The 25,306-nt window shown below is 41.3% G+C and overlaps 1 protein-coding gene and 1 long non-coding RNA gene across 5 annotated transcripts in view; one reads left to right on the forward strand and one right to left on the reverse strand.

Annotated features, from left to right (window-relative positions):
* The window catches only part of NRP1 (neuropilin 1), a 136,385-nt gene that overhangs the window by 6,432 nt on the left and 104,647 nt on the right, over positions 1–25,306 (forward strand). The window lies entirely within an intron of this gene.
* On the reverse strand, positions 12,534–21,337 carry LOC114222389 (uncharacterized). Its single transcript, XR_003611930.2, has 4 exons — positions 21,237–21,337; positions 14,939–15,135; positions 14,338–14,391; positions 12,534–12,911 (listed from the first exon to the last, which is right to left on the reverse strand). It is a non-coding gene; the product is annotated as an uncharacterized LOC114222389 (long non-coding RNA).

Genomic DNA, 25,306 nt, shown 5'->3' on the forward strand with positions numbered 1-25,306 from the left:
CATGACCCAGGCTGAAATCAAGAATCAGATGCTTAACTGGCTGAGCCACCCAGGTGCCCCTCAGTTTTCCTTTTGAAAAATGACAAGAAAAAGGATAATTATTATTTATAGGAAGGGACAATTTTAGTGATATCAGTATGGTATTCAAGAAACTGAAATGGGCAAGAAGATTGTTTCTGTCATTCCGCTGGTGAGACTTTTTTAAGGCTACCAAGTGAAGTGGTTTCTTAACTCTAGCAACTGGAGGGTTCGTTCTCTCTGAAGGTGCCATCTCCTGGCCAGCCTCAAAAGGCTGATATATTTAGCCTGATGAAGTCAGTGGAGATTATGGCATAGAAAATATCTTTCTGCTGTGTTTGGAAGTGTTGCTATCTGATTGTTTTATCAATGAAAATTCCAAAAATGATAGAGGAAGAGCAACTGAAGACATTGCTGTCACTCTTTCCGGGTTGATCCACATGACTCCTGGTCACTGCTGAAGGTTGCAGTTGAGATTCTACAAATGGGACACAATTCTTACAGTCTTTTGTGAAGTCTGCAAGAAGAATCCACAGCTTTAATTTAAAGTTAAAATTCCCTACAGAAATAGAAAATACCAATAACCCTTGGAAGAACAAATTCATAGACTTCAAAATTTTATGTTGAATGTGCAAAAGCATAGTTTTGTTTTTGTTTTTGCTTTTATTTTAGTGGGTTTGGGTTTGTTTGTTTGTTTTTTTTGTAATTTATATTAGGCTACTTCCATAAAAGGAATTTGAGATAATACAAAATTGGGTACAACAAACCACATCCAACGAGCTAGCAAGCTTGTAGTTATCATTCCTGTTGAGATCAAGCTGATTGTCTTATTGGGGATATTTAATATCTCTCCCTGTTTCAGCTATATTATATGTCTAATAGCAATAAAAAGTACTTGCTTTACCAATGTAATCAGGTTATTGGTAAGATAAAATGGGGTAGTGGATACAAAAGCCTTTTGAAAAGTTGAAAGCTTCCCTCAAAAGAAGTTATCATTGCCATTATGATATCTTGAACAACTTGGTGATGGTTAGAACATTTGGAAATATGAAACTTAAGCATATGTCAAACTAAATATATAGATTCAGTAATGGGATGACCTGCATAAAATACACCTGGCAATTTCTCTCGAAACCGTCCAGTATTTGTACAGTCACCTTCCACCATGTGAAAGCTTAAGAAATCGATTCCTTAGCACATTTGCTTGTTGAGAAACATCCTTAAAAGCCAAGTAAACAGATTTTTTTGTGGAGTGTAGGGATGGATGAGTAATTAAATAGATGAATTCTGGGAGGAATTTTTATTTTTATTTAAATTTGTATTGTTTAATTTATAATTAAATTAAAAACTATTTCATAGTTTTAACAATACAGTAAAATGTACACAGTTACTACTTTTCATGTGAAGATCATGAAGACTGACCTAATACATAAACAAACTATGAACCTAACCTTACAAAAAGTTTTTAGAGTGAGTATCAAGGGGCATGATTTCCTTAGGGAAAATGAATGTTCTGGTTGTGCTGATAGTTTTAAAATGCAACAATCTATGTTTCAGGTTCCATTATGAGTCAGGTTTCATGACAAATAAGCATCAAAAACATAGTATTATAAATTCCTGAATTCTTTTATTGAACATAGTGTGGTATCGATCAATCAGTCAATCAGGCAGGAGAATATCTGTCTGTGGGCTAACGTTGTGCTAGGATGTGTAGCAATACCAGCTGGTTTTATTGTTATGTTGATAAAAGGTGACTAGAGAATGTTCTGAAGGAGAAGGTGTGGAGGGAATGCACCAGCAAAATCCTCCATGCTTGTGAAGTATCAAAGCACAATTATAAGCAGAAAAGGAAGGAAAAAGCAACCTGCTGAGTGTTTTTCAGAAAGCAATGTTCATTGTACACTGTAAATGGTTTTCTGCATTTACACTGAGCTAGTTAGATCTTACTCAATGATAGTTTTCTTCGGTGGTAACACAGACATCTTGAATCTCATAAAAGTTTATATCTGCATAATAAACAAGAATGTCATTGATACAGTAGTTAGAATTTATGGAACTTTTCCGGTTTCCCAGCAATGCAAACTATCAGCATGATAATTTATAATGGGTTGTGACAAATACTGCTGAGCAAAGAGGTGTGTGATTACATTCAGATCAGATGTCCTCATCTGGGGAGCAATAAAAATTTCACAGACATTGGGTTAAAAACATTAAGAAAATGAATGTGGAGCTCCAGGAAGAGTCTAAAAAGGTGATAGTATTGGAGGGAGAAAGCTCAGTAGTGGTCTTCTTACTCACTGGTTCCTGACGTCAATGCCTGATTTGCCAGTGCTGTTTTGTAGGATTTCACCAAGACACAGGTGAATGTGGCACAGATGCTTTTCTGTCTATAACTTAGATGTGTAATACCTTCTTAGTGGAACCAAAAATAGGTGTTTTTTTCCTAATTCAAAGCAATCAAAGGGAGGTTTCACTTCTGGAACTTCGTATGAAGTTTAATTACAGGAAAATCTTAACTAAATGAGATGATATTCAAGTTTTGTTGGATTTTTGGAATTTTGTTGGAATAAATCACACATCGTTTCTTTAATGCTACTTTTAAAATTACCTAAGTTATAAAAAAATAAATAAAATTACCTAAGTTATTTACAAACTTTGAAACACTGGTCATTTCATTTATTTTCATAGACCATAAACTCACTGAATGAAAATTAATTTTCCATTAGTTTCTCAGATCTGATAATTTTCACAAATTGAATTATACAGTGGTCACTTTGTCATTTATTGGCAATTTGGGGAATACAAGTTCCATTTTTTGTTTCCCTGAGTACTATTTTTTGTTTCGATCCTTTCTTTTTTTACTTTGTTCAGCATGGGTTTTTTCATTAATTTTGATTTTTTTTTTAAATGCTGTGTTAAAATATTATTTACCTTGATTGGTGAGTTTTTGGCTTTTTGAATCTGAGGTGAGTGCCTTACTCTAGTCCCAGTCTTGTGTTTTAGAGTATCACTTAGACCAAAATGAAGTCTTTGTTTTATGGAAAACAGTGAGTATTTTAAGCCAAAATATTTTTCCACTTTCTGTATTAAGTATAGAAGTCTATGTACTTTTAATTAAAGTACAAGATGTATGTAGAAAAATACACACAGTGTAAAGTTCGATAAAATTTTACAAGGTGAGCACAACCACATAACCAATCCAGAGTAAACATTTCCATCTTCCTACAAAGAATCCCCCTTATGTTCAGCTAGCCTTTGGCTTCAAGGAAGACGACTACTGTCCTAACTTGTGTGATTCCATTTTTATAAATTTCAAAATGAGACAAAACTAAACTATAGTCTTAGAAATCTGTAGGCACTATCCTTTGAATGTGGTAAAACTCTTTGGCACAGAGATAGAACAATGCATACCATTCCCTTTCTGATAAAAAAAAAAAAAGAGTCATACTGAAGTGTATTCTAATGTTTTTCAGTGACTACTGTAGAAATATCTTGTATTCGTTACATATACTATGGGAATGTTAAAATACGCACAAAGTTTTCAATCTAGAGCTTGTTTTAGATGCAAGGCAAATACAGGAAAATCTTCCCCTTGCTTTACTTTTCAGTTTTTCATTGTTGGTTTTCATCTCAAGTAATTTCCCAACATGGGCAGTGTGGGAGGCACCACCACCAAGCTCAATTCAATTAAAAAACTTTTGATTGGGTAAGAATGAACCCTTCTCAGAACAACTGCTGGACAATGTTGTTGCTACCACCTGCAGCATCCTTGGTTATTACTCAGGCAGATAATTATCTACTTTCTTCCTTTTGATTTTTTTTCCCTATTAGCACTTATTTAATTTGAATAAAACCCCATGTGTTTAATAAAATTAATATTCCTTTATTATTTTTTACTATAAGCGATCATATTTGATCATAATGAATTTTGAGCATTACAAGGTTGTGTGTTAGGCATTTCTGTAATTTGAAAGAAGCAACCTTTATGAGAAGCTAAAAGAGAAGGTTACTTGAAATCTTATCAAATTGAATCAACATGTGCATGGCATTTCCAACCAGATTTCACTTGGGGAGCAGACACTTAAAAATTGATCCAAGTGAGACATATGCCTTCAGCCGGCGTGCATATTCGCAGCTCCTTTTTTTTTTCCAGCATAAAACTTGATACTTGCCTGCATGCTGACATACTCCGGCAGAAGCACACACACAAACACATATGTGCATGTGTGTGTGTGCTTGTGAAGGAGGCTACAAAATAAACTTAACTAATTGCCGTTGTAGTTATTCATCAAGGCTGATCATTAAGCCCAAAGAAGAACAAGAGACAAGATTAGTGTTCAGATCAGGTTCCAAATGCCTTCTAATTGGGTGTTTGTAATCAATCCTGATTGTAGGAGTCAGTGACTTGGCAGAACATAGCACCTCCAAAAAAAGATTTTTCCTGCTCTTCTGTGGTTGGTGGAACTGTGTCTAGTATCTAGGTCAGTTAGGGATGGCATGAGGTCAGGATAACTCAGATTGGCTGTGAAGCACGCCAAACACATTATGCTGGCTGATGGTTGAAATCACTTAGTCTTTGCAGCTAGCTTAGCGATTGAACTTCATTCAGAACTCTACAAAATTCTGCGGAAGAGCAGAGAGGAAAAATAATCTTTTGGCTTCTCTCCACTCAGTTGCCTTTTAACTTAACTATTTTTCCTGCTCGAGCCTAGGTCTATATTGTACACATCTTATATCTTATTCAGCCACCATGTTTAATTTTCTCCTTTAATTTAAGTAATCAATAGAGTGTTTGGGAAGGTATGGTCATGGCTGGTTCTTCCTGTCAGGTCCTCAGTCTATGCCCGCCATGACACCCACTAAGCACTCTGTGCACACGATCTCACTCAATCTTCCTGTCATCCCCATTCTACAGATGGCAGCACTGAGGTTTAGAAAAGTTAGATCAACTGAGCCCAAACGCTCAGCAGCTGCACCAAGTTATCTTTCCACCTTTGTGACTGATGGGGCTTGGGACATGCCTTTTGAAGGAGGAAATTCTTATGAAGTGTTACCAGCTCATCTGGTATCCAAACAGCCGTTTTCTTCTATGAAAGACCTCACAAAAGTTTGAATACAAACTAACTCATTCTGAGGAAAGACTTAATGTTTAAACTCTCAGTTCAGATTAGGTAAGAACTGCTAAAAACTGTGCACAGAAACTTCCAACCAATTGGTGATTTTCCACTCAGTAAAAACTTGCCTGAACCTGGGGATGAAATCCTAGCAGAAAATATCTAAATTCCGGTCCCTTTGGTTCATGGAGTTTGAAAGCACAAAGCACATACAAACACAATATTTACTTAAAGCCTGATAACCAGGCAGCACAAGGGTTCGATTTATACAGTTGATTCAAGGGATGTGTGAGATCCCAGCTGCATGCTGTGCTTCCTCACTGCCCGGAAGTTGGAAGGCCGCCTTGTCTTCCAAGCATTGCTCGTTGACTTCATCTCAGGCAACTGTCAGGCAAGTTTTGCTCTCCCACTTCTCCCCTGTTTGTAAAATTTCAATACTTGTATTTTCTCTGATGACTCTGTAAGGGTTAAAAGGCAGAATGTTTGCTCAGGCACTGGATTCCTACGAGAAACAGAAGAGTGTTTTTTGAGAAGAAACAGATGCTCCAGAGTATTTTGTTTTTATCTGGTCAGATACTTGTATAATCAGCCGGCCAGGTTGGAGGTGATGGCTTGTTGCTTCTGTGAGTGACTGGCATGTCATGGAGAGAGCAGCCAATCCCAGGCTGAAAGAGGATGCTAAATGTCTCCTTCTTCAAGTTCTTAAATTTCTTTAGAACAGCCAGAGGTGGCAAAGGCTAGTCAATATATTCCCGATTCCAACTTCTTGCTTGACTCTCCAACCAACAGATGCTACGAGCTGGGAAGGTATTGTGTGCAATAGAAGCAATCACTGAAATGGCATGGAAAAAAATAAAATGTGGTCAAAACCTTAGTCCTCCAGAGATGATTTTTTTTTAATTAAAAGCACTAACTTCTCAAATTTAAAGAAAAAAGAACACGTTCTTGATTCGAAGAAAATAAAGGACACAAAGCCCCCCAAGCTCGGTCGCTTGACTTCCTCTCACTTGGGGTGATGTTGTTTTAGATGGAGCAACACCTGGCAAATGAGGCTGCTGTTTGGCCTTTTCTCTCGGTTCAGACCTGCCCATCCATTCTTGAATAACTTGGGAGAGTGGGCGTTTATTTGTAACACAGATGGTCACAAAAAAAGATGATTAAAATATACGAAAATTTCAATTTCTGGATCAATCCACTCTTGGAAAAAATGGCAGCCACCAGAAATGGCAAATCCTCACGAATTTGACAGTGAGGCTGTGTTATGCATGAGGCTCTCGCAGACCACCCATCTGCCCAGGTTCTTCATTCTAACTGTACAGGTAAGGGTTGGTCTCCCCATTAGGTGGTGAGCTCTTTGAGGGCAAACACCATGTCTGACTTACATCTCTACTCTCTACGGTCCCCACAATGCTTTGCACATAGCAGGCACTAGATAAATGGATCTCCACAGCTGACAGTTTTATCGAGATTGAATACTGGAAAGAATAGAGGGGAAGCAGTGTTGCACCAAGTAGAGTCTACGGTTCACCGTAGGCAGTCTGGAGGAGAGAATAGCAAAACTCAGCGAAGGGAGAGCAAAAGGGGCAATTTTGAAAACTACTCAAGTGGGTGGTCAGTTGGTCTGAGTGCCAATCCTTCAAAAAGACTTGACACCAGCCACTTCTTGGACACAGCGGTGGTAGCTGTATTTTCGCATTCTCGAAATCTGTCCAGGTCCCTCCTCCTCCATCCGCACCCACCCAATCAGAGCCATCAGAACTGGGACTTTGGAGCCTCAGTCCACAGCCACACAGGCAGGAGGGGCAGAGCGGGAGGGGTAGGCTCCCCATGCACACAGCCTGCTACCCCTCCACTGTCTATGTCGGAAACGCATTTTAGCTCCGGCTCCACTGAAGCCAAATCATCATTAAAACTGCCCTAGCAGCTTCTTCACTTCTACAAAGGGTAGCCCATAATTTTATTTTTCATTGAAGATTGTTGACCCTGGGCAGAGGGAAGAGTGGGGTTTTTAGCACTGATTGGATTTTTCTTTCTTTTTTTTTTTTAAGATTTTATTTATTTATTTGAGAAAGAGAGCACGAGTAAGAGGGATGGGCAAAGGGAGAGGGAGAAGCAGACTCCCAGCTGAGCAGGGAGCCTGATGTGGGGCTCAATCCCAGGACCCTGGGATCACGACCCAAGCCGAAGGCAGACGCTTAACCGAATGAGCCACCCAGTCACCCCACCCTTTTTTTAAGGAAAGTTTTACATTTTCCTTATCCTTTATTCCACTGCCAATTTCTTTGTCCCTGAGTAATTGTTAGGTGATCTTGGTTCAGTCCTTTAAGACACATCCTCATTTCCTTCTTTAGCTCTTCTAGCCTCATACCTAGTGTGTGCGTTAGTTCATTAACTGGAGCTGGGGATTTCTGATTGTCAGGGGACTCTGTTAGCAGCTCCTGTGAAAAGTGTTCTGGTGAGGATCAGGGGCCTGTGGATCATAATTGCATGTCTGCCTGTCATCCCCATCTGTGAGGTAGGATTCCAGGCAGGAGGGCTGGCTCACAGTCTGTGAACAGCTTGGTTATGGCGCTGTGACTACCGTGGCTTTGACAGTGTCGACCAGTGCAGCTCAGGAGGATATAGCATCAGACTCTGATGGACCCTCACAGCCCAGACACAGCCTCAGTTCATCTTTTTCCTTCTCTTTTTGAAGAAAAAAAAAAAAAATGCTTCCCTTCCCCTACCTATCTCAGTGACACAGTGTTGATGACACAATGAAGGTGGAAGTATCTTATGAATACAAGAGAAATATGTTACATAAAGCCTAGGTATTACTATAACAGGAAGTGCATCCGCAGGTTTTGTTCCTTAAAATAAGTTCAGACTGTAAACAATAACGTCTGCATCCTCAGGAGGAGGCACTTATAAATATTTCAAAAGCACTGCACATGTCCACAACAGAGATAGTATCTCATGCTCAGCATGTATTCAGCAACCAAGAGTTTCTGAATGTTCTTATAATAAGTTGGCTGGATAAGTGAGTTATAATTGCCATCTTCTAAAACTCCTGATGGGTGGAGTTTCTGGAAAAATCCCACAAAAGATACTATCTCAATGTCACAAACTTGATAATAGCATTAATGGTTTTAAAGAAATCATAATTTTCTCAAGTGTGCCTGAGGACTTATAAATATATTCGGCACATCCAGATGGTAAAGCAGTCCATCCTTTATGTAAGGCAGGAGCCAGGATCATGGTGGCTGTTACCGCAAGGATGCCAGTCCTTTCCCATCAGCTAACCGAAACTCTGCCATTACATTCGTGTGCAAGAAAGAGGGAATTAGGTGGATTTTATATTGTAAATTCATAGAGAAAAGCAGCTGGGAAAGTACATGTTTTTAAATTGATGGTGCAGCCCATTCTCCTCCTTTTCCCTCCACTTCTGGTGACCCCAGGCCCTTTAACTTTGCCATTCCCTTCCCGCATTTCTGGTTCGGACAGATTTCCCAGTAGTGAGGAGGGTCTCAGTGACTATGATGAAAAGCTGTTTCATCCAGCAGAAGTTTGCTTTCCTTCTCGTGGGACCGTTGTGGGCTTCCTCGAGCCAAAGAGATTCTGTGGGACTTTCCTACTCATGAGTAAAAGAAGTCCTCCTGGGAACTTGTTACCCTTCAACAAATATTTCATCCTCTGCCTTCCCCATTACTGTCACTGGTACTGAACTGGTACTGAACTGTCACAGGTACTGAAAGGAGCATCTATACTCTACCGCTCTACCTGCTCGCTTAACACTTTTCAGCATCATTCCTGTACCCTCTAGTTGACTGAAACTGCTTGCTTAACTGTTCCATTCCAATTACTCTTCTAACGTCCAGACCACTGGCTTTGCCTTGACCCCGATTTCTTCACCCTTTGTACAACATTACACACAATTGGCTACTCTCTATGCATTGGAGCTTTCTTCTTCCCTGCATCTTGTCACACTGCACCATCTTGGATTCCTCCCTACCTCTCTTTTGGACTTTATCTTTCTCCTCTAACACTAAAAGACAGGCATTGGCCAAGATTTTGCCTTTGCCCTGAATGTCTTCTCCCTGAATAGCTTTATTGATCTTAGCCACTCAGCTCAGATAATACCCAAATTTATGTCCAGCTCTCCATTTGACCTAAGCATTGGACTCAAACTTCCAAATGCATTCTAGACAGTGTCGACTGCCTGAGTGGTAGACCATTGCCACAAATGAAAAAATCTGATTTTGCACCACCCCTGCCTTTTCTTTCTCTTACTAAATCCTTCCTTTCCTGTGTATCCAAACCTGACACTCTGGAATGTCTCCCAATTCCTCTTTGTCCCCCAGGTGCTGTCAGTTTAAGGCCTCTACATTACAAATCTACAATACCCTTCTTGTTTATCTTTTCTGTTCCATTTCTACTGCTACTGCTCAAATCCTAACACTTTTCAACCCATTCTCGGTGCTATTGCAGTAGCCTCATAAACGGACTTTCTCGATTCTTCCTCTTAGCTTAGAAACCTTGAGCTTCCTGTTCCCTGTCCTGCTCTGTCTGTGCTTCTCAGTCTTCCACAACATAACTTTGTCCTGCCCCTCTGCTCTGTCTCCTGTGGCACCCCAATATAGTCTTGCCAAAATATATTGTAGTTCTTTAGACACCCCTGCTTTCTCACCCCATGCCTATTCATTGAATCTTCACAGATGTGGGAAGGGTAAACACCCTTCACATACCTTGTGTCCCTGTCAAAATGTTACACATCATTCTAGTTCCATCTGAAATGCTTCCTTTGTAAAGCCATTTCTGATAACCAACAACCAATTAAATGTGGTCTCTCTTTCTCTGTCCTCCAACACCCCCCCAAGACCCGTCTTTCTACAACTTTCATGTTCTTTAAAATATTGTCCTGTCATAATGTCATAATCATTAATATTCTGCTACTCTTCACCCAGCTAGTTCATAAGGTGCTCAAGAACAGAGAAGGATATTGTTTTCCACCACTCGCAGAGCCTAGCATAGTGTTTGGCCTATAATAGGTGCTTAATTAACATTTCCGAATTGAATGGACCAACTGAAGCCTAGTGAGTCTTCTCAAGGGTGTTCACCTAGCATGGAAGAACCAAGTCAGCTTTTTAGGAAAAGCTCTCACTTAATCAGACTATTAAAATGCACACTTACGCTTCTCATTTACGTGGTAAACCCTTCCTTTTTGTGGGTAGTGGAGTCAACTTTACATTTTTCCTCTAAAAATCTTTATTTTAAAAAAACCTAAGATTTCTGCATGTCAATAGCTTTAGCTAAATCTCAACAAATATGCAGAGGTAGTGCTTGACTGCAAACTTTGCTTTCTGTCTCATACTCATCTCCATATCTGTTTTGGAGTTAGAGACATCACATGTATTAACAGTACAGGCATATGTCCTGATTGCTGAGTGTTTTCTGACATCCCCACAACTCTCGGGACTTTGTGTCACTACTCTGGAAACTTTGTCCATTGTAAGTTCATATCTGGGCTCATGGCCAAGCCACCTTTATATAAATTTAGCACAAATAATTTAGAGCCTTGTTCCATTCCAGCTGGCAACCCCAATACATGCACGTTAACTTAACAGCAGGCTTGCTGGGGAAGTTGTATAAAGTGAGACTCTCCGGGACAGAAGTCAACACAGGATGCATAGTGTGCAGAATGGTATAAATATGTTAGTCCGTATTGCCAGGTAAATACCAAGCCCCAAGTCTTGGTGCCACTACATGAAGATACCACTCTGGGGAGATGCTAGACTGAGCTAGCCCAGAGGTTGCTGCAGGGGGTGATTTCTGAAATGGACAATAAGGGGTTTTAGCTGCTCTCCTGGTTCACACCATCCCAATGTTTCCTAAGTGTTTCTTAAAACTGTGTGTCACAGTGAACTGGTGTCAACCCAAGAGGAAGAGAAGAAGAATGGCGGGTGCGTGGTTACATCTACAATAGTGAGTCATCCCGTCCACCACAGCTCATTTTGTATTTCTTACTACCTTATACTGAGTTCCCTGGGATACTTCCAAATGTTTCTGTTCTCTGTCTAGTCTAGAAACCCATAGCACACCCCATCCTCCCATCTCCAGGTTGTCCGCAACTGGGGAACCGAATGACTTAGATGATAAACTCTTGCATTTCCGTGGGGGTAAAAGATGAGCTGGGGCAGAGGCAGAAGTGCTGCCTGATCATGCCCTTGATTTATTCTCCATTGTGCCAGTCCCGTGTTGACCACGTTCATCATTCCCTTGGGAGACTTGCTTAGCTAACGGTGTCGCCTTCATGTGTGATGCCTATAGGATCCTGTCGAGATCCTGAATTCTAGAAGTGACTCAGCCTTTATATAGCTGTGGGCTATTTCATCTTTCTGAGCCTGCATTTCCTCATCTGTGAAACAAGAGAGGTAGGTTCTGTGCTTTCAGCCCGTTTGCCTCTAATCTAACAGGGTTCTGTGTGTGCGGGGGAATCCTGTTGCCATAAGAGCATATTCCAAAGATGTCTTTTCTGATGATTTAGGCTCGCCCTGATCCCTGGACCTCCCTTTGTCTTTGACAAGACACCTTTTCTCTTTTGTCTCTCTTAGCTCTAAGTTACCCCAGCTCAGTCCAGACCCTCCCTGCCTTTTGCAAAACAGCCCCTCCCCTTTCCTTACTATTTCTTTTCCTCTGAGACACTCTTTTATGTCAGTTTTCTACCCCTAAATTTTATCAGACATTTTAGATTCTATTTCAGCAACATTTATTCCAGGGAATTGCCCATTTCCCCCACCTTGACCTTAATCTTCTACATTAACAGGGGATTATTTTAACTCATCGGTTATTTGGAAGAACCGGGAATGTGGTCCTCAGAAATGCTCGTTTCTTGTTCTGCTGTCACTAAATATGATATTTGCAGGCAGTGGAAATTCTATGTAGGAATGAGCTGTTTATTCTTGAAACTAGATGGGCCACAGGCCACATTCGAGTTATAATTTAACTGCAGATGATAACCTAAGTGTTAATCGAAACTTGGATTTGATCACTAACACAGAAGTAGCTCTACCTTACCTTTCTGTTCAGCATAGCTTATTAAAATTAGATTGTAAAAAATAGAAATTACATTGGAAAAAATACAAAGGAATGACAACAACGAATTTGTTAATTAATCCCACCTCACTCTTTATGTCTCAGAGGCAGCGTAAACTATGTAATAAGCTATGCATCTATTTGTAAAACAGTCTTGAATTAAGGAGCTTATTCAGATGCCATTGTAAAAATAATTTTCTGAAATTGTGGTCTAGCAACAGGAGATAAGATGGCACTTTGTTGTCGCCTGCTGGGGCCCATTATGAATATTCTATTTCAGAGGCAAATCACACTGTAAATACAATGTTCAGATTCATTTATTTCCACAATAGCATTTTTGCAAAGGTGCAATTTCATAATTTGACTTAGCATTGATAGCACATCATCATTTCAAAGCTCTTTATAACCACTGGTTAATTCACACATCCTTGGGAAATTGTTTATTTGTACCAGATCCATTTTAAAGTGAAATCACCAACAACATATAAAGATAAAGAAACTTGCCAAAGGGTAAACGGGGACAGAGATGTGATTAAAATGTGCTGTCCTTCTATCTGTATCCTTTCCTTAGCACATGTGACTAGGCACTTCTGAACACGCATGTGTTCCCAATAAAAACGAAGGCTCTATTAATGATTCTATTACAGGCAGGAAACTTGGTTTAAAACAATAAATCCAAGTCGTTCGAGATGCAAATGCAAGCAGGACCTGAAATGAAAGAATGTATTAATTGTACTTTTCTCCTCTGTTGGGTCCTCCTGAGCCAGATTTTTATTAAAGCAAATTGATCAATGGTGGACTAAGGCTAAAGTTATTTAGCTGATTCCCAGCATTAATTGGAAAATGTCTAGCATTTCTAAACACCTCAATAAAAAGAGAACTTGAACTGTCAACCCCCCATTATTTTTGTCACTACATCTTTCCTAAGACGGACCTTGAGATTTAAGCTATTGATGTTTTGTACCCATGTTGTTTCAGGGTTTGGTGTAGATACTGATTATACAGGCCCTGAGACTGATGATGAATGTGAGTTCACTGTTCAACATCCATCACAATGTATACTCAAAAAAAATATATGGTAATAAATTCAGAACTTAAAAACTTTTAAGTTGAGGTAAATTCAGGCACTTTCCAAAGCACTGTTTATTTGCATACCAAAACTCTTCCTCTGAATACCTCAACTGTTGCCTGCTCCTTCATTCATTGATTCAATCATTCAGCAAGTGTTTATTGACCACAGAGTATGTGCCAATTATTGTTCAGTGATAGAGCAGTGAACATAACAGACATCATTCCCTGCCTTCATGGTACTTACATTCTAGAAAGACGATGATAAACAAAGGAGAGCTGTTTGTCAGGAGATGTCCTTTGTGCTCACCCTGTGCCCTCCAACTTGATCCTCATTATCTTCATCGGCAGTACCAAGACAGGCCCAGTCTCTCTGGGACCTGACTCTCACTCCAAACAAGATGTATATAAAAACATCTGGCTGAGGCAATTGTTGGTTGAATGTCATGTGTGTTTCTGATTGCTGATGCTCTCTACTTGTAACCTCTGCTGGGTTTCCAAACCTTCTACAATTCAACCCTCAGCCACTGCTCTTGCTTCCCAAGTTCACTCAATCTCCAGCCCTAAATACTTGACCAGTGCAAGCCAACTCTCCACACCTGGCGCTGGCTAGCAAGGTCTCGCTTCAGGCCTTGGCTCCTTTGTCTATAATTATGGATCCCAGTCCATCCTCTTTGACTCTCCAGCAGGCCCTGAGTGACAGGCCTCAGGAAGCAGTGGACAGGGACGCAGTGAACATGTGGCTTCCAAAGCTTCAGGATGATTCAGGGTTGCTTTACAATATGTTTGCCAGAGCTGGCTCAGAGGGGCTGCTGGGGATATGGTCTCTGGGTGAGTCATATATAGGAATCTCTCAGTTGGGGCCAAGCACAGTCAAGTCTCATGTTTTGGAGTTGGTTTATAGTCTCGGCAACCATTTTACTGGCTCTTCAAGTGGCACAAATTAAATAGAAGACAGAAGGAAACTATAGGAAATCTTTTCTGCCTCATATCTCTAGTATAAAAATAATAATTCTTTAACAAAAATATTAATGACTAAATAAATGAGCAGAATGCTTTATCTTACCATTCCATCTTCGCCTCCTTCCACAAAAGGCCCCCATCCATCTCCTGAATGTAGCTAGTGGTGATAGAAACAGAAAGGAAGAGATAGCCTTAAGAAGACATGGACAGAACTTGACCAGTGATTGGATTTGAGGGAGACGGAGACTGGGCGTTAGTGACTCTCAGTGTCCCTATCTTCAGGCCTGAAAGAACAATAGTACCAGCAACATAACTAGTAAAAAAGCAAGACGGGGGCGCCTGGGTGGCTCAGTCGTTAAGCGTCTGCCTTTGGCTCAGGTCATGATCCCAGGGTCCTGGGATTGAGCCCCGCATCGGGCTCCCTGCTCGGCGGGAAGCCTGCTTCTCCCTCTCCCACTCCCCCTGCTTGTGTTCCCTCTCTCGCTGTCTCTCTCTCTCTGTCAAATAAATAAATAAAATCTTTTTTAAAAAATTTAAAAAAAAAAAGCAAGATGGTAGGTCCCATTGTGGGCATTTTGAGATACTTTTGAAATATACACATAACATTCTATTGCTTTGGAAATAATGTGATCAAGTTCCATGGTGATAAAAATGGGTTTGACCACTTCGTCTTAATGGAAGAAAGAAAACTAGGATTAACTTACCAAACCTGTGACGTAGCCCTGTGTAGGATGGCAAATATGCTCAGTATGGATTAGCAGTGGCCTTTGGTAGTGCATCTGAGAAAACTGCTTGGCAAGGAATAGCACAGTATACTGCAGTGCCTCCCACAGGCTTGAAAAGACGTGGTAGTGATCTCCATCTTTAATCCGTACGCAGAAGGGCCTCTTCCGGAAACAGGCTAACCACAGAAGGGTAGAGAAGAGTTTTATTTGGAATAAACAATTTGTTGATTACATTAAAAGGCATGCGACTTATTTTTCTTGAGCACAGAGTTATCAGAAATAAAGTTTTACATTTAATTCCTTTGTTTTAAAAAAGTCTAATGTCTGTATTCTATAGAATCAATTTTTAAAACTTAAGATCTGCAGATACTGGAAAAAATATATGTTGCCATTCTTATAGTTCTAAATAAAGATTTGTTCTGTGGTTTGGCAAACCCTACATTCTGTTTTACACAATAGGCCTTTTATGGAGACATACACATCACACTGAGGTCGCCTCTATGTCTGATGGAATTGGGCCTCATATTTTTCCTTTGAATAAATATTGGGGGAAAAAACACAAGAAAATAAGTCACCCATAATCATACCACTCAAAGATAACACTATCTTAGTTTTGTATATCTTTTTTTGGCCTTTTCTCTTTGCATCTAGAAATAGGCATATGTTAAAAAAGTTGAGATAGATACTTTTTATCCTACCATTTTCTCTTAAAATTACATTTTAAGTATTATATTAGGCCCTTAAGTAGTTTTAAAACATGCCTTTTATAAATCACATTATCCTTGCAAAATAATAATTTTTATCAAACTGCTTAGGACATTTATTTTCAATTACTCAAAATTAAAAGTAATAACAATAATGGTGAGATGATATCTCTATGCATATCTTTATGTATCTTTGAGAATTTCTTTAGAAGAGATTTCTAAAAGTATGATTTCTGAACTGAACAATAAGGACAGTATTAAGACTCTTGATACAAATTACCGGCTTATGTGAGAGGGTAATTCTCAGGATAGGGGAAGTTGGTGACATTTACTTTAAAACCACATCTAGATTTCAAAGAAGTTGATATTTGTATGACATAAATTGTCATTTTATTTTTTCTTTTTTTAAATTTTTTTATTGTTATGTTAATCACCATACATTACATCATTAGTTCTTGATGTAGTGTTCCATGATTCATTGTTTGTGCATAACACCCAGTGCTCCATTCAGTATGCGCCCTCTTTAATACCCGTCACCAGGCTAACCCACCCCCCACCGCCCTCCCCTCTAGAACCCTCGGTTTGTTTCTCAGAGTCCATCGTCTCTCATGGTTCGTCTCCCCCTCTGATTTACTCCCCTTCATTCTTCCTAAATTGCCATTTTAAATCAGGAATTGGCATACTTTCTGAAAAGGATCAGATAGTAAATATTTTAGGCTTTGCTGACAAGATGGTCTCAACCTGAACTTCTCAGTTCCTCCATTATAGTGTGAAAGTCCTAAACAGTCTTTTTTTTTTAAGATTTTATTTATTTGAGAGAGAGAGAATGAGAGATAGAGAGCACGAGAGGGAAGAGGGTCAGAGGGAGAAGCAGACTCCCTGCTGAGCAGGGAGCCTGATGTGGGACTCGATCCCAGGACTCCAGGATCATGACCTGAGCCAAAGGCAGTCGCTTAACCAACTGAGCCACCCAGGCGCCCTATAGTGTGAAAGCCCTAGACAAGTAAATGAATGAGCATGGCTGTGTTTCATTAAACTTTATTTATAAAAACAGGCAGTCAGACAGATTTGGTGTATAGGCCATAGTTTGCCAACCCCTGTCTTAATTGAAAATTCTGCAATGCTATGAAAAGATCTTAAATTTGTCACCAGCAAGATTTGGGAGCAAGTGTTCCCTTTGTAAAATTTGAGCTTATGAGATTGTGGATCCCAACTATAGTCTAGGGAAGGGAGTAAATTTGCTTTTGTTGCAAGACAATTTGGAAACCAAGCAAGGAAGCTATGAATCAGCCTGTCGTTTTAACATATGTAGGGTATGGAGAAGTCTATACACTTAGGCTTCTGTTTGCCTCTGTTAGGCATTTGTAGCTCTGCCCTGTATCTTTTCTCAGTGTGCTTTCTTGAGGAATTCACTCTAACTCCCACGAAAGTAGTCACATCTATGTATACAAACTATTTTCACTCAATATTGATTCAGTCAAGGGCTCCATCACTCATTAATACAAGCATTACTGCACAATTCCTAGGAAAACAAATCTGATGCTGGAAGAAAAAAGAAATCTTATGAGAAATAACTTTGTTCTCATGAAACCTACCAAACAGGGAATATTTTTCCCAGATGTTAAGCATGCAATTGCTTTTCCTTAGGTGACCCTTTATGGAACAGCTAAAAGACTACCTTTAACAAAGGTGTAAAACAAAGGAAATAAACCAAGTGTAATCTAAATGTTACTGTGTCATAAATAATTAGCAATTATCTGTCAAGGAAATTAGTAAACTGACCAAGGGGATTATATATGTTTTATTAGTCTTTATGGCAAAATAGAGGATGAAGGAAATTGCTTTCAGGGACTATCAGATCTTACGTAGATGTGCGTGCGTGCGTCTGTGTGTGTGTGTGTGTGTGCACACATACCCTTCTGACCTCAAGAATGCAAAAGCAGCTGCTTTGGTAAACACCACATCTGAGTCCAGCAGTAGTTTTATGCTCATTGTTTCTGTCTCTTTTATTTATGCTAGAGAAACAATGTGAGCTAGATGCAGACAGCTCTCTGCCAATAATAGAAGCGTGTTTGCCAGTGAGCCCAAGCAAGTAACAAAGATTTGGGAAAAAATGTATTTGACCTTAGCAAATTAATATAAACAATAACTTCCCTGCACACATCACACACACTCATACACACACACACCATATATGAATAACAGCTACAGTCACAATTTTGGTGAGAAATACTTTTATATTTTTTGCTAGAAGACCCCAAATTGTGTTCCCATCATAAGCTTTTAGACCTAACACACAGTTTTTAAAATGTGCAGACGTTATAAACACATATACTGTTTGGCAGCTAGCTAAGAAGGTAACCCCAGATTTATATTCCGATCCTTCTGTTTGATGGATGAAGAAACTGGAGTTTTGACAGTGAGTGACTTGCCCAGGGAGTGGGTCTGTGGTACAAACTTGTTCGTCCTGATTCCCAGAACGATGATCTCCTCACCCATTCGTGCTTCCTCTTCGGCTAAGTTGCTTTTCCTATTTGTTGTTCGGTCCAGGTAGTGCACATTTGTCATTCGCTGTTTGGGCATACGTGCACTCCTTTTGCAGCTAGTCCTTCAGGGGCTGAGAACTTACTTTGTGGCATCTCGAAGGGTAGAAATTCTAGTCCTAATACCCTATAACAAACCTTCTAACTTTCATAAAATATGACTTTCTGGGAACATAGTTTCAATCTTGAGCTAGTTCAACTTGAAAGGTTCACACATTTAAAAAAATGATTTTAGTACGTTATATATGTTTGTACAAATGCAACTCAGGGCCTTATAATAGTTGTTACATGACAGCCAGTCTTCAGGTGGGGTTATCGTGAGGTCACCCTAAATCACTGATTCCACTACCACTGTGAGCTGTGCATTGGGCCATGGTAATGCCTCAGAGAGCCCATCTGTATGTAGCCTGGCAGAACCCTCCATCGTGATGCGCAGTTCTATAGCAAATCACTCTTCAATGACAAAGAATTGATTTGATTCTTTACATTACTTTAAATTCATCTGGTTACATGGATGCTTTTGCTTTTTTTTTTTGGCTTTCATTGTTTAGATTCAAAGTATATGGTTCTCTACTCCATTTCTACTCCGGTGAGGGACTGTCTCATAAAGTGGTGAGCTCCCCTTACCCCAGAAGCTCTCAAGTAGTGGCTTGCTGCCATCCGTGAGGTGTGCCATGCATTTCTAGACTGAATTGGGCCCACAAATAAATGGAGATGAGTAGACTGAGTGCCAGCCCCACGGCCGCTGGTTTGGATGGGGTCATTTTCATTTCATTCCCCAGAGCACATAATGAAAGACACAACTTATCTCAGAGCTAAGTTCGAACTGGATAATGGCATCACAACGACTGCTAGGGGACAATCATCGTGTTCTAGATCCCTGTGCCCCTGGGTACTGAGGAGCAACGGAACCAGTGAGGCAGTATTGGTTAAAAATAAGTACAAAAATAAAAGGCATCCCAGCCAGGAGGGGTCTTGTAGAGCAGGACAGACACAGCTGACAGAGGACCTCATGGAAGACAAAATGCTACCAGGTTTCTTTTACGGTGGCGTTTGTTTTCTTCCCCGTTCTCCTCCCAGCTTTCTGGTTTTTGCAGCGATGATTTAGTACTTCTGGGGGTAGAGGTTCAATTCAAATAAAAGTATATCAGTGAAAGGAGAGGAAATGGAAGACAAAAATAGAAAGTATTGCAGTGAAAACATGTCTTGGGTCAAATCCTAAACGAATTATTAGAATGGATTTCGGTTATTTTCGACTGTTCGGCCTTTGTTCATGTGTTGACCAAATTACCTTTCGTTCCCAAGAACAGCTGAGCATCACACAGGGGATACCTGTTCCGTCATACGATTTGGTTGAATCCCCTATTTATATCTTGATGGGAAGACAGACTCTCAAAATTTGAAAAAAATCAGAATCTTCATTCCTTCTTTCTCATCAGCATGCCAATATTGTTTGATCATATTCAGTAACAACAACAACAACAACAACAAAAAGGCAGGAGTGTGGGGCGCCTGGGTGGCTCAGATGGTTAAGCGTCTGCCTTCAGCTCAGGTCATGATCCCAGGGTCCTGGGATCGGGTCCCGCGTCGGGCTCCCTGCTCCTTGGGAGCCTGCTTCTCCCTCTGCCTCTCTCTCTCTCTCTCTCTCTCTCATGAATAAATAAATAAAATCTTAAAAAAAAAAAGCAGGGGTGTGTATCATATGTCAGTACCACAGTCAGCCCTGGGTGCGGGAAGATGAATAATGCCTCGTTCACTGTCCTAGAAGGGGTTACGGCAGATGCGGGAGACAGGACTGGTAAACGGATATTTTACAGTTTCAGATGGCAAATGCTGTAACGGATGTGTAAACAAGATGGTTTCTAAGTTGCTACCCAGTTTGGCTGTGTGGGCAAACCTTCCCTTTTTTCTCCAGCCGCTTCCACCACATTTAACATTACCAACCTCTCATTTAGAGAGGAAACTGAATATCTACTCCCAGGCCCACAAGTTTTGCACGCCCCCCCCCCCCCCCGCTTCATTTCCCTATTATCATGAAAGAAGGCCCCAATCATTGTCAACTGGAAATGAAATGAGGTAGAGAAACGTGAAATTGTTACTGATCTGTAGTAGCTGTGAAGCCTGGAAGGGAGAGACAAAGAATTGTACCCTGGGATTCATCCCTTGGGATTTACAAGTTTATCATCTCTTTTGGAAGATGGAGTTTATCCCAGTAATGAGATAGCGAACGAAACAAGGCCGTCTGTAAGTGCCAGCCGAGTGTTACACAGGAATGTGCGATAAGAATTCAAAGCGCCCGTTTTTCTTGTCAGGTAATTAAAAAGAAGAATGGGTTCTATAGATAAGCCCAATACAAGAAAGGTCTCCTAAAAATGTTTGTTTGTTTGGGTACACTTTGATCTATTTGCCCAATTTAGAAAGAAGATAACTGATAGTGTTGATTGCTCTCTCTCACTTCACTCTTACATAATGAGGTTCTCACACAGGTGAGATTAACTAGAAAGGAATGCAAAATATCACCACTGTGGAGGGACCGATTTTGCCTGAAATTGGAAGATCGTAATGAAATTACAGAGGTTAACTTTGTCCAAGTTAACCACCTTGGACAAAGAGGTGCTCAACTTTAGAAATGGGAGCTGTGACTATAAAGTAATAAAGTTTCCTCGACAAACAAACATACCTGGAATTTTTGCATGGGATGACGTCTCCAGCTTTTAAGTCATTGACTGTGCTCCCATTTCTCAAAATCACTTGTGAAGTGGCCTCAGGGCACTTGCTAACCACAGGGATAAAAGCGATCTTTATGTTTAGAGTTATTATTCTTACTTCCAACCTTTGGGGTCCCCATGGTTGCCAGAGCCCCTCACACAACTTCCCCGTCCCCCTTTGTACTGGGAACAGGTCTGATGGGAGTGCCTTCCCCAAATGTTAACCAGGAGGGGGCTCCAAGCCCGGCCCTGGCTCAGAGGAAATCTTTGCTTTTCTCCTGGCCCCACCTCCTCATTAACAGACAGAGCAGCTGCAACTTACCCTTCCTGCAATTTCTGTGGGGCCCTTGCACTCCTGGCAAGATGCCGGCCCCTCTGCCGTGGATGGTAGTAATGTGCCCTCCAAGAGAACGTCTGATCTGCAAAGTGTTAATGGCTAAGAACTGGGGGGAAGTCCTTATCCAAAAGCCATCTTTTGATCAAGGAGGGGCCCTCTGCCTCAGAGGAAATCTTTCCTGTTTACAGACTTCTGGGGCCTTTGAAAAGCCGTGGCAGGTTATGGGCCAGGCTCCTTAGCTTTTACGCAAAGGGGCAAACAGGATGAGACCAGGATGGAAACTACATATCATAGGAACCCAGAAGGGCAGGAAGCAGCAACATAAGAGGGAACTCTTGATGAAAAGTATAATTGGAAAGGTTCGTGTTAAGTAGGAAGGGGATAATAGCATTAAAATATGTCTGTAGATTTTTTACGTGTTTGTAATAATACAACCATTAGCCCACCTTTCCTTCAGATGGTTTTTTTTGACACATTATTCTCCACTTTGGAGAAATCTGATTCCCTCTCCCCACGCCCCCCCCACCCTGCATGGAGATTCTGTGCTAAGTCTATTTGGGAGAAAAGACAATCAAACAGCATTCTTTTTATTATTGTTAATTTCTATGTGAAATGGAACTTGGGAAAGACCTTATTATCCTTTGTAGAATTAATTATTCTGACTAATTAGGAGATCAAAAATAAAAGAAGTATGTAAAGGATGAGGTTGCTATTTATTCACTATGCTTTTTCTTCATTCTGTTCTCCAAGAATGCCATAGATGTATGTGAGTTCTTTTTTAAAAATGGCGTAGACATTACTATGAAAGGAACAATTTTTTTTGCTTCAAAAAACTGTGTGTGTGTGGTGGTGGCGGCGGTGGTAGTGGCTGTTGAAATCCCACGTGTGGAGTGGTGATGTCCACGAAACGCCCCACTAATTTTATAATCCCTTTGGTGGCTCCACCCAGCCTGCATGTGACCACGAGCCACACCCACCCAGCTCTACACCCCGCACTACAGGATGAGCCACGATCATCTGTTTCCAGACAGAAGTCAGTAGTAACATGTTTTATAATTGCAGTCCTATGCCAACTAGAGAATAAATTGTCATTACCAGATGGCTCCGTGGTGCAAAAAATGTGCTCGTACAGAATTCTGCATCAGCCTCCTTGACTTGCACCCAGCAGGTGATATTTATGGACTGTTTACAAGTTGCTCACATATGGCATTCTAAAGAGGTTTGTAACTTTTATATGCTGTCATCCAGTTTATTTATTTTATGAAAATCCCACTCCAAAGGTCAGCCTCCCTCTGTCTACCTCCCTAACTTCAGACTGGAGGAAAAATCCTCAATGTGATCTCAGGACAGAGCTGCTAAACAAAGAGGCTTTCAAGCCCTCCAAATGTAGTGCTCCCCCCCCCCCACATGTCCCTGATAGGCTGCTCATCCTGACTGCAGGCAGAACCCCAGTGAGAATAGGGGTAGCCTCCTCACTTATTCAAATGATACAACATTTGTGTTCTTTTGTGTGGAAATGTCTTGTCAGCTTTGGGCTTGGGTCAGCTCACGTGGAGGAGAGAATGGGGCAGGCACCCCGCAGAAAGGAGGGTGGTCAGTGTCCTGGGAGGGCATGCAAGCCACGGGCACTCAGGTGGGCCCAGGCCAGCAGGTAGGAGCCCTTCTCAAATCCTCTCCTGGCCACCGCCCAAAATGGAGCCTCAGAGTTCCCACGGAGGCAGCGACAGATCTGCACCTGAAAATAGTTCTTCCTGACACAGATGGGCGTTGTTCTGGACATTGGCATTCCTGACTTGATCATCCTCAGTCCAGGTAGCCACTCAAAATGGGTAGAAGTTTTATTCGTTTGTAGGTCAATGGAAATAGGACGAAGGTATTTTCTTGTCCTTGTGAAAGCAAATCTAAAGGAGTGATGTTATTTGGTCATTGGAAAGATTTCAATACTGAGTTGAACACAGGGTGTCCCCATGGTGGAGGAAAGGGGGAGCAGGCTGTGCAGGAGCCTCGGGGACTGCGGAGATTGCAGACATCTTGCAAGTCATGTCAAGTTCTTCACCTTCATTTGGTAGGAAGTAGGAGACCGCAGGAAATTTTTTAGAGTGTGAACTTTCTCAAGTGACTTTTCCAAGTCACATAGGTAATCTTTTCCTTTTCACATATTTCTTTAGGTAATTAGAGAGCATTTAATAACACAGATTTCAGATGGGGAAAAGGGAGAGGTCAGCGGCTCTACAGTCCCATAGGCGCTGTCAAGCCAACCAGGATCTGTTTGTGATGCTTAAACCAACACACCCCTCCAAATCAGTTGCCTGCAGCAATTTTCACAAAATACCTAAAATTAGGCCCTGCCTCAGATATACTCAGATATACAGATAGACTGGAACTAAGAGACCACTCAAGCAAGGATGGGAGACAATCCCGGTGAGCAGCACAGACAGAGACCTGTCTCAGCACCTAGGCCTCTGACCTGCAGGCCCATATGCTGCACCCAGCCTGCAGGGCAGATGGACCCCTACTTGGGAGAGCCAGGGGATGGGAGGAAGGTTGGTTCTGGGGGGCAGGGGGCAAGGCTTCTGTGGTGGGGGATGGGGCAGGTTCGGCTCAGCCTCTAGAAAGAGTACGGTTCTGTTTAGCCAGGGTTAGCCACTTACTCTGTGACTTTGGGCAATGTGACCTCATAAAGTCTCATTTCTCTCAAGGACAAAGTGGACCTAAAAATAGTACCTTTGTGGGTTTATTGCAGTATGCAATGAGATTATAGAGGGCAAGCGCCTAGAAAAGTTCCTGGCACGAGTAAATGCTCATGAATAGTAGTAGTGGTGGTGGTAGGAGTGTTCTGATTAGTGGGAAGAATACGGAGTTTACATTCTGGCACCATTCCATCCTCAGCCTATAACAAAAACAGCTACAGTTCACGTGGTGTCTACTGTGTGCCTGACGGTGGGTGTATATCTTTAATCCTCACAAGCGCACTGCAAGATACTGTCATCCCCATTTCACAAAAGAGAAATGAAGCATAAAAAAAGGTAAAAGCTCTGGCTAAGGATACAGAACTTGAAGTGGCAGAACAAGGCTTTGAAGCCAGGTCCTTCTGATGCCAGCCCACCATACGGTCTGCAATACCCGACCAGATACTGAATTATGAGACCTTGTGTTCTCTTCCAGCTGACCGGAGGAGATCCCAGAGCCCTTGACTGCATGACTGGTCCTAATGTGCTTATTTCCTGGGCAGTAACTGAAAAGCACTTGGGATCTGGTGAATTAGGCATGACATAGGGTTAAGACATTAAGTGGGCCCTTCGACTACGAGGTTGAAAATTCATCAGTCTTTTCTCAGGGTGAAGGACAGCTGTAAAGAATGGACAGAGGCTGTGTAGAAGGGTGGGGGCTGCCTGCACACAGCCAGGTCCCTCAAATCCCCCAGACTCCCTTCAACCCGGGCAGCATGTCCCGGTGAAGCAGAGACTGCAGGAGTCTTGCCTGCATCTCTGGTGGTCCATCCAGTAAGTCCCTGGTCAGTCAGGGCAGAAATAAGTCTAATGTGACATCCACATGCTGTTCCCAGGACCAGGGCTGAAAATAGGTTCTCTTGCAGTTCCCTTTCACCAACTGAAAAAAATATTTCTAGGGGATCCCAAGATCTTGAAACCCTGCTTGGCTCCAGAAAAACAGGTATACTTTAACGCCTGCCAAAATGAGAAAAATTAATAGGATAACTGACTTTCCATTGTGAACTGAAGTCGGTAAGTATATTATTAATAGGAAGATGTAGTACTCATTTTCAGAGACTAATGTAATTCCTGTGAATTTTTTCTTACAGCAATGTCCAAGAGTCTAATTTTCTAGAGCCATGAAACCGAACTCCATCTGACTATCCCAGCCGCTCACTGAGCAGGCGGCCCTCTGTTTCACCCTCCCCTCCCTCTGCCCTTAGGCCTGCACAATTTAAGGCAGTTAACCCTACCTTGAAACCCAAAGTGTTTGAAGGAAAAGTAGGTTTGCTGGAACAAGGTGTACCTTGACTATTTAAGTTGTAAGATTGGAAGTAAAAACTG

This window comes from Eumetopias jubatus, unplaced genomic scaffold (assembly GCF_037043125.1).
Source record: "Eumetopias jubatus isolate StellerSeaLion01/CBP00866 unplaced genomic scaffold, mEumJub1_p1.0 scaffold_8, whole genome shotgun sequence".
Lineage (NCBI taxonomy): Eukaryota > Metazoa > Chordata > Mammalia > Carnivora > Otariidae > Eumetopias > Eumetopias jubatus.